The following is a 10,732-nucleotide window of genomic DNA, read 5'->3' on the forward strand; positions in this document are numbered from 1 at the left end:
AAAGACATTTACATGCTTTCTTGACGGTTTCCTTCCTTATTCTTCTGTATTCTTTCTCTGTTCCTTCTACTGTATACTTTTTTTCTACAGGTTGTATACCACAACAAAATTTTCCAGGCAATATAAAAATTACAATGTGGTTACATTCTATTTTTCAAGTGAATGATTACAATGAATACAGATAAAAATGTGTTTGTTATCTCCCTTACATGTTAAACATTTTCGTATTGCAGGTGAAAAATAAATTATCCCAAGAACCCATGTACATTCATACCCAAGCAACTTGTTATAGATTAACCATGTAGGTGAGCAAGATATTTTTCTCAGTCAGGTCTTTTACTGGCAGGCTGCAGATTTGCAGTTACAAAGAAAGGGCCAATTACTTTATTACAGATCTTAAAAGGTAATCTTACAAAGAATCTTAAAGGAATCACAAACCTAAACTTTTATATATGAAAAAGAATTAGTCAGTTCTACTTTAAATCTTTGGGGTGCATACCCATTCATCAATAGTTTTATATCAGGAGACTGAGGGAAGAAATGGGTATAAGGAATTAATCATCACCTTTAGTCATCAGCCAATCCTAGCAAGAAAAGAATGTCAACTAGTAATAATTGGGTGCTTTGTTCTTGTCCCCTGACCATAACAAGTTCTGCATTCAACTATGTGCCTTTCTAAAACTTTGGATTATCTTCTTGAGTATTTTTTTTTTTTTTACCTCCAAGCTATTTGATGAAAACATCTTGGTCTAACTTTAAGTTATTTTCAAAGCTTTATTTCAGCTGTGATGCACTGCAAAACCTGTGAACACACCTCCCAACATTAAGGTTAAAAGAATTTAAGCTAGCTGGGCTAACTGGGACTCAACTGTTTTTTTTTTTAATTATTACCCTAAGCCATGGTCTATACAGCCCCTCAGTAGAAACTCATGTGTTCTAGCTATGGGACATTTCTTTGTTTTTATTTTCATTCATTGAACTCTGTATAAACTAACATTATTATTATCAATTAGACAGTTCAGCTTAGGAATTAATCTTCATAATATTCCACAGGTAAAAATGCCCAGTAGAACGGGATGTTCCCATGAGATAAACACACTACATTACAGACAGTGGGGATCTCCCCACACCCATTCACACCATGCCAGATACCAGAAAAAGATAACAACAGCAAACTTGTAAAGGCACTGAAGGAGCAAAAGACATTTCAGGTCTGTGGTCTCGGGGGCCTTGCCTGTCTGAGATTGACCCATCAGAGAGTTTCCTCCTGGTAGGTTGACACCTTAAACTTCTATTGCCTCTTTTGCTTCTCTGACATGGCCACCAGCACAATACTAAGAAATTTGTGCAACTATTCTATTTTTTCCTTCCTTCTTCCACCTCCAGTTGCCCAACCAAGACTCTGCTCTTTCATAATGAACCAACTGTGGGTTGTTCTGAGCTTTAGACCTACATTGGTTTGCTAACTGGCAATGGATTCTCATAGCAGTAAAGGAAGGATAGAGTCTTGTAACCCAAGCAGATGCTGTCCTCTGACCACCTTGTTCCTAAAAGATCTCACTGTGGACAGAAGATGCCAGGTGGACTGAATTTTCATACCTAAGTACAGTTTAAGCTGTTTTTCATATGAAACTAATTCTGATCACACAGGAAGAAACTTCTAACTTGAGAAGACTATTTTGACTAATTTTATGAACATGAACTAAAGACTGTGTAGACTCTGAAGTTTCCCAACATTTTCAGTGTATTCTAAATATCCTCAAAAAAAATTGTGCTCTATTGTCCTTGCAGAGTACATGAAGAACTCAAGATGACTCTCATTTGCAAATAGTAGAGTGAGGTTTTGAAAAGTATTGGAACCTTGGGACCTCTGGGGTAGAGTGCTGGAATTCTTGTCCAGAAGTTTAGGAGAACTCAGCCCGCTCTGTTTTCATCTCTTGAACCCACACCCTCCTTTGCAGCTCCAGCTGACACCAGGTGCATCAGCCGTAACTGGATTTTACTGAATACTGTGGCCAGTTTCTAGGCACAACCACCTCCCACTCCTTCCTGTTGTTACCGGAACCCAGAAGTCTTGCTACCAGCTGACTCTATAGAAACAAAGTGGAGACTGGCTTTTAGAAATATTGTTTTCTAAGTCCAGGCTTTGGAAAATGGAGTAGACCTGCCCAACTCAATGAAAAATAGTTCCCATTTTCAAAGGGGAAAAATTGCAGGGCTTTTATGAGACAATGAGTGGAAATGTCCCAAACTTGGGGACATTCTTTATCCTCTGACAAGTTCTTTTAAAGACTTAAAGGACAGAGTTGCTTCACATTTTTCTCTGAAAATCAGCCTCAAGTCCAAACCCCTGCCTTGTTCTCAACATTCTAATTTTGCAAGTGAAAACCAGCAGTATGTGGGTAGGATATTCGATCACACCATGAACCCTGAGTCTGTGTTTGGGTTAATGAAATAAAATCAACCTTGGGTCAGGAGGCTGAGTTAGTCACTAGTTGACAGAAAGTAATCATAGGGAGTCAGAGGGTGTCTGGAAGATGATAGAGAAATGCCAACGAGACCTGGAGGAAGTCAGACGTACAGAATGGAGGAGAGGTGAAGAGCCACATGGCAGGATGTAGATTAATAAAAGAGGTTAATTTAAGTTATAAGAGCTAGTTGGGAACAAGCCTAAGCTAAAAACCAAACTTTCATAATTAATAAATCTCCGTGTCATTATTTGAGGGCTGGCGGTCTGAAGAAATTCTGACAAGAAAGACTTACAGTAGTAGGCAAAGGAAAGAGGAGGAATTGAATCTCCCTGGAATTTGTGCATCACGAGAAAATGTTGATTATTACAGATTAGGCAAAAAGGAGAGAGGTTACCTGTGTCCACGCTGATCTATATTGCTTGAAGAAATGAACTTTCCAGACTCATTTTGGCTTGAGTGGCTTCTCCTGATGCTATTGCATTCTAGCAAAGGAGAACAATTGCCGATAGACATCTCAGTCCACAGTTACTCTTTGACTCCTTCACAGTGATTTGAGGGACACTTTCACGACCACAGTCCTAAGTGGACTGTGACTAATTATAAGCATCGGGCCGACTATGTGGTGACATCATATGAAATCGCACTGGAAGTTTCAATAGGGAGAAGCTTTTAAAGTACTTTTTTTCTGGGAAATAATGATAGAACATTCAGTTCTGGAACATAACTGCACAGGAGCCTTACCTACAGCAAAGAACCAAGAAATATTTTAAGATCACCTAACACTCTAAATTATTACACTAATGCTACACATCACAACTTCTAGATGTTTTATTAGCTCAGCTAGGAGCAATGCCCCTTCGCAACCTATTAAATATGCATAGATCATTTCCCTTTTTGATGTGTTTTAGAATATGTTTCTCAATGAGAGGTATGTGTGTAATTTAAAAAATGCTGGAATGTATGATAAATATAAATTTTAGCAATAGATTAAAAGGATAAAAGCTCTTTTGACAACCATTTTTTTCTTTGAGAGGCTGCATACATTTACATTGGATTATTTAGTGTTGTCTAGGAACAAAATACAATTATTATTTCTGTCATGGCTAGCTTTATTGTTAATATGATTGGATTATGAAGCTCAATCCCACACATATACACAGCCATATAAATGATAGATTTTTTTTAATCTATCAGATTCTGTACCACTTGTTAGTTTTGTTAGGCTATCGATCAGATTGCTTTTTTTTTAAAAATAGCATTAGCAATCCTTAATCTAAAATCTGTACTTTTAAAGGCATGTGTTTTAATATAACAGGTCTTTTATTTTTAAAGACATAGAACCTAAACTGATTATTGGTAAAGTTTTAAACAGGCCCCAACAGGCTGGTTTAAAAATGATTGTTTCTTTTCTTTTTAGTTTAAACTGTACAAGATAAGAAACCTCAGTTTTTGAAAGAGAATGCAGAGAGATAATAAAGACACTATTATCCCTTCATCACTCTCTGCTTTCTGATTTACATCTAATTCTTTTTGTCATATCCTTATTCATGTCTCATTCTTTTTACCACCTAGCACTCAGGACTACCTCCCATTATGGACTCACAATTCACCCCAGAATTTAATGGTCCAGGAAAGCACTCCATTTGCTTAGGATTCTGTGGATTAGATACAATAGCTTTTCTCTGCCTTTCGTGGTGTCCATTAGGTCCATTCACACAATGCAATTATGTTGGAAAATCTAACATTGGGTTGCTTGCCCAGCATGGAAGGCTGGAACTCTGGGCTTCTTTCTCCTTGTTTGACTTTATCAGCTAGGAATCCTCTTTAATAACCTTCTAATCATAGGTCCCCACCATCTCATCATCCTCATATAGACTAAAATTGCAGTTTGACTTTCCCAAATGGTGAGCATGGTGAGTTAGCTAATGTTGAACCAGCCTGCCTCCATCTTAGGCTTGAAAGCCATTTTATAGTAAAGACAAAGTAGATTCAGTCTTGCTTATGATTAAATTTGTTTCTCAAGGATTGGGCTATGCACCACCTGTAACCTTAACTTCAAATAGTTCTGTACTTCCTGTTCCTGGAAATGGCAACCATGTCTTTGTTTCAAGAGGTTATTATGACAACCTATTGTTACAACTACCTTGTTATAACCACCTTGTTATGACCTCCTTTCAACCATGTGTTTGTTTCAGGAGATTGTAATGACGAACTTGTTATGCTTATGCTCTGCTTCTGTAACCCCACCTACTTGCCTACCAAATTCCTTATTTGGAAAACCTCTACCCCTGAGCTATAAAACCCTCATCTCACTCATGTCCAGTGCTGACCTCTTGAACCCAGCCCATGTACACATTTTTTTTTTAAAAAAGCTTGTTTTAATTAATTGCTTACTTTAATTAATTTGGCCATGATGATTTGGCTCAGTGGTCCTTCTCTTGGTATCTGTGGGATTAACATTTGGAGATCAAGACCCCAACCCAATTTCAGAAGCTGGACCCTTCCCTCTGTCCCTCTGGGACTGAAGAACTGTACTTGGGAGGGTGTGCACCTTGGAGACCTTCCAAGGCCCCAGGGCATGCCTTCAGTATTGCCTGAGCAAACAGCCACATCAAAAGAAAGCAGCAAGCACCTGTTTCGGGAGGCCTCTGCTGGTAAGTCATAGATATTCTCTGTGACATCTGGTTCTGTGGGAACCCTATCTGGAGATGTGGGGGATTCTGACAAGATCCAATATTCCCCAATCCAAGGCAAAAATGGGATGTCTCATGGCTCATCTGGTCACTGGGAGATCGTTCAGAGCCACCAGGTCTTTTTCTGACCTGCCTTGGGACTCGGGATGCCCCGTGAGACTCGGAGCCAAGCAATCAGAGAAACCCAGCATCTGGAGCCCACTGGAAAGTTTCTGATGCCTAGGCTGCACAACAGAGCCTTGGAACCCTGAGCATGTTCCATGACACTAGGAGCCAAGAGGTTTTACAGGCCCAGTGCAGGACATCTGGCACGACTAGGAGCCAAGACAGACATCAGAGAGGCCTGGCCTAACTGAACTGGGGAAACCCAACACGTAGGAAGCCTCTGGTGGTTTCCTGGCACGTGGAGTATGTAGGGAGGCAGCTGAGATAAAGCTTCCTCTGTGTTAAAAAACTTCTATGGTCAAACTGGTGAATCTCTGAATGACCCCAATTGTCATTGTCCCTGGTGTTATTTTTGCTCTGTGTCTTGTCTTGTGTTTTACCTGTCTTCATGTGTTCAGACTTGGGGTGACTGACAGATGAATGACATGTGTAATGAGACTAGTAAGCTGGACAGTCCTCTAGCCTATGTTCTATGTATTGATTTTGTTTTGCTGTCTCCAGCTCTTGTATGTTCTGTGCTCTGTTTTTTTTTTTTTTTGGTTCTATTTTTGCTATGTCTGTCTTTTGTATGTGCTTCTGTGCCAAGCTCTAGCTGCCACCACTCCCATGAGCCAGGCTGGGCCAATGAGGGCATCCTCCCCCAACATGCCACCCTGGGCAACTTAGTGCACTCACCTGCCCAGGCCCAAATATGCTACCACTTGCTGTGGCTACTTTGATAGCCAGGGCTCAGGACTCCTTATCTCTGAGTTTTCTGACCAGTGAATTCAGTCTAGCAGGGATTCAAATGTCTTTTGGGTATAGATAATGTTGAAATATTGTTTTATGCTGTTCTGCTGTGTTGGAAAGCTGGCTCTGGAATTGGAAAGTATCTGACCTATGTCAGGTGAACCATACGACTTGTGGCAGAAAAAAAGGCAAAGCAGAGCAGCTAAAAAATTAGGTTATTGGTTTCATTTAACTGCCTAAAACTTTTGCTAAGATATAAACTTCATCTCAATATTTCTAAGACTATCATATGAACTTTCTGTATCTTGAGATTTACAAATTTATTAGATATGGTAAAAAATCAATAACATTTGTAACAAAAGTTGACTTAAAACTTATAATACATAATCAATAATTAGAAATTATACATAGGTGATCATACCATTCAGGCTGTAAAACTCAGCATATAGACAGCACCACCAGTCGAAATGAAAGCATAGACCCAATCCATCAAAGTCCATAGTTCTGGGAAATCTCATAATGTACTAACCTTGCTTTTTAGCTTCTGTCTTTCCACTTCTTGTTAACTGAAATATGTCAGCCCAAAACATGATTTTCATGCTTAAAAGCTCACCCTGAGAAAGGCTCAGCAGAGACCGACTTAATATATGTTTAGCCTCCTTGTCTTTGCTTGCTTTGTTATGCCTTAGCTATTTTAATAAACTGAGTCATTCGACAATGATGCACTATGAAATTGTGATATTCTGCAATGGTGCATTATGAAACCGTGATGATATTCTGCAGTGGTGCAGTATGAAATAGTGATGATATTCTGCAATGGTGCAGTATGAAACAGTGATGATATTCTGCGATGGTGTAGTATGAAATGGTGATGTTATGCAATGGTGTGCTATGAAATGATGATAGTCTGCAATGGTGTGCTATGAAATGATGATAGTCTGCAATGGTGCAGTATGAAACAGTGATGATAGTCTGCAGTGGTGCAGTATGAAATAGTGATGATATTCTGCAATGGTGCACTATGAAATGGTATATTCTGCAATGGTACAGTATGAAACAGTGATGATACTCTGCAATGGTGCATTATGAAACAGTGATGATACTCTGCAGTGGTGCAGTATGAAACAGTGATGATACTCTGCAATGGTACAGTATGAAATGGTGATGTTCTGCAATGGTGCAGTATGAAATGGTGATGTTATTCTGCAATGGTGTGCTATGAAAGGATTCGGAAAGTAAAGTTTTTAGCCTCCCTATGGACTATATTCATGATTTAAAGTTTTATTTTGGTACTAAAAGAGCTTCAATTCAAAAATTGTAATTTTTTGAGGCTAAATTTAACAGGAATAAAACTTAAAGATAACCAAGACATACAAATTAATAGTCATCTTATAAATGATCAACAAATGTTATTTATTTACAGAAATAAGTTTTATTAGCTTCCTGTATATGTCTTCAAGGTTAATCCTAAAACAGGTAACTGAAAACAAAGTTCATTTAAAATCAGGTATACTCAATAGATGCCCTCAAAACTTTTCAGAGACTTGCTGAACATGGTGTTTTTAAAAAGGCTTCTCGTGATAGAAATACCAGTCCCTAGAGGCAACCCTAAAGTCTCCAAAGAAGATGATGGGGCCTCGACAAAATCACCTGAACTGTGGTAACACTAGTCACTGGAAAAAACTGCCCCATGCTTCCTCTGCCACCAGGGCCTGCCCAAACTGTGGACACTGGCGGGTTGACTGCTGTGTTCTGTCCTGTCAAAGTGAGGTCAGTTTTCCCAAGTGCCTTCTCCACGGGAAAATATCACAGACCATCTGGGTCTGTCAGCCCTCGGCCGAACTTGCCTGTGCAGCAGCTGAATATTTAATACTGTCCTGTGTGACAGCTGAAGATCCTACAACTACTGCCCCCAACGGAGCAATGAAACCACCGCAGCCTAGGGTAACTGCACAGGCAGTAGTAAGTCTCTGTCATTTTAATTGATACATAGGCGATTGGGATTATACTTCCTGCTATAATTTATTCTTCCCATATGGCTGGTGGCATGGATGGCTAGACTAACTGTAGCTTTGTCAGTGTGACAGCAGCAGGCAACCAGCTCCTTCCCCAAGGCTGCAGCTGCCCTGTAAGTTTATTTAAGTCAGGACTCAGGCCTCTCTTGTCTAGGGCTGCTAGGTCTCCTGCTGAGAAAGATGGACACAGACAGTTTACCTTGCTGGCAGACTTCACACTGATAAAGACAAAACCGCAAAACAGATTTCAGTGTAACTTTCTATTCCTTTATTTAAAGAAACTTGCTTTATAATGATAGCTCTCAATAATCAACCACTTATATATGTGTAGTGGTAAATAAGTGGATAAAAAGTTTAAGGTTTATATAAATTATAAAAGTTTAAAAATAATTTAAATTATAAACATCTGAGGATACAAAAGTCTAAATAAGTTATGAGGGTCTAAAAATAATTTAAGGTATATAAATACAAGTTACTTTATACTTTTGTTGTATTAAGATTTCAAAAATTCAAAGTTTTAACATTAACCAATGACATTCAGATAAGCTGATAAAGCACTGACTGCTATTATTACTCACAACCTCTCATGCTTTAACCCAAAGCTGTTTTACAGATACTTGTTAGCTACTGTATCTACGACATAGATTTCAATGCAGATTACAAACAATGGTAATATAAGCTTCAAGGAACTGGAAAAACTGAAAGACTTGGATCCACATCTCACAGGTCAAACAGACTCCAGATAAGTACTCCTGTCAATAAAGAGCCTAGTTTCCCTATTGCCCATTCCTGAGGGTAAAACTCCAAATATAAAAGTTTCCTTTTAGTCCTTTAGCTTCTGTCCCTGGTCAATATCTGTCTTGGCAGAGTTCCATTCGCCTAATAGACACTATCCAGAGATCAGCTGTGGACTGCCAACTGCTCCAAAGGTAATCTACACCGTGCCAGCCCCAGGTAGTCCTACAAAACCAGAAAGCCCTGGATTAGCTGAAAACTGATATAAACCAGTCCAGTCATGTGATTATTCCATCTCTTTAGCTGGGTCAACAAACCAGATGCTTCTGATGAAGATCTTGTTGTGCTAATCCCCTTCTGGCCTTGACTAACATTCCAGCCATCCTGGGATTTAAAATGGCGTCCTAACTTTAACAGGAAGTAGTTAAAGAGGAGAATATGTCGCCCTTTGTCCTCAACAAAGGGCTGGAATGTTAGCTCAAAAGGAAACTCTCTGGCAAAGGGGACAAAATGGACACCCATAGAACCTATTGGTATACCAATTGCCACCTGCTGCTCCTCTGGTATGGCCACTGGCATCTGAATCTGGGTTTGTGCAGTGATTTGCTTTGAGTAATGCTATATATTGGAAGTGAGTCTCTGAACTTCAATGGTTCAGCCTGAAAAACCTTTGAAGCATACATCTGCGCATATTAGTGTTAATTTCACGGATATCAGGAGAAAGACCTCTGACCCAAATCATCATGGCCAAATTAATTAAAGCAAACTTTTTAAAATGTATGTACATGGGCTGTCTCTCCCTAAAGGCAGGCTTCAAGAGATCAGCATTGGACATGGGGAAGACAAGGTTTTTATAGCTCAGGGCTAAGGGGTTTCCAAATAGGGAGTTTGGCAGACAATAGGTGGGGTTATAAAAGCAGAATGTAAGCATAACAAGTTAGTTATAACAACCCCTGAAACAAAGACATAGTTGCAAGGTGGGCACAACAGGAAGTCATAACATGGTCGTAACAAGGTTGTCATAATAGCCTTTTGAAACAAAGGCATGGTTGAAAGAATAAGTGATGCTGGTTACTGGCACTGGTTACCACTCAAAAAGGTCATGAGGCATGGCCATGACTACTTAGTAGCAGAGATTTATTAGGAGGAAGAGGGGTGGGGGGAGAAGAACCAGGCCTGGGGGAAACAGAACAGAACAGAGAGAGAGGGTGGGGTCTGAGTCACGGCTCTTTAAGGTGCAGGTGGGCCTACAGAGCTACACCACGCATGCACTGATTGTGTGACCACACTGCAAGCATGTAGTCACCAGTGCACATTGATGACATAAGACACAAGACCCTTCGCTTAACTCCTGAACTGCGCATGTGCGGTCATGCAGCTGGAGTGAGGGCAGAATTCTAACAATGGTTGCCATTTCCTGGTAATAGAAGTTCAGCCCACCAGGAGGCTAATCCTTGATGGGTGAATCTTGGATATCCAAGGCCCCTAGACCACAGACTCACCAGAGTGTCTTTTGCTTCTGCCATGCCTTCACGTGTTTGCTGCTGCCCTCTTTTTCTGGTATCTGGCATGGTGTGAATGGGTGTGGGGAGATCACCTACTGCCTGTAATGTAATATGTTTATCTCATGGAAACATTCCATTCTACTGGGTATTTTTACAAAGATTATTACAAAGATGATTTCTTCTTAAGCTGTACTGTCTAATTGATAATAATAATGTTAGTTTAAATAGAGTTTTGATGATTAAAAATAAATACAAGCAATTGTAATACATCTAGGGCCTATGAGTTCCACCTAAGGAGCTGCATAGATGGCAGTTCAGGTTAATGATTAAGAAAAACAGTTGAGTCCCCAGGAGCCAGGCTGGCTTAATTCTTTTATTCTTAATGTTGAAAGATGCACTCTCAGATTTTGGTGTGCATC

Source organism: Peromyscus eremicus, unplaced genomic scaffold, assembly GCF_949786415.1.
Source record: "Peromyscus eremicus unplaced genomic scaffold, PerEre_H2_v1 PerEre#2#unplaced_952, whole genome shotgun sequence".
In the NCBI taxonomy this organism is placed as follows: Eukaryota; Metazoa; Chordata; class Mammalia; order Rodentia; family Cricetidae; genus Peromyscus; species Peromyscus eremicus.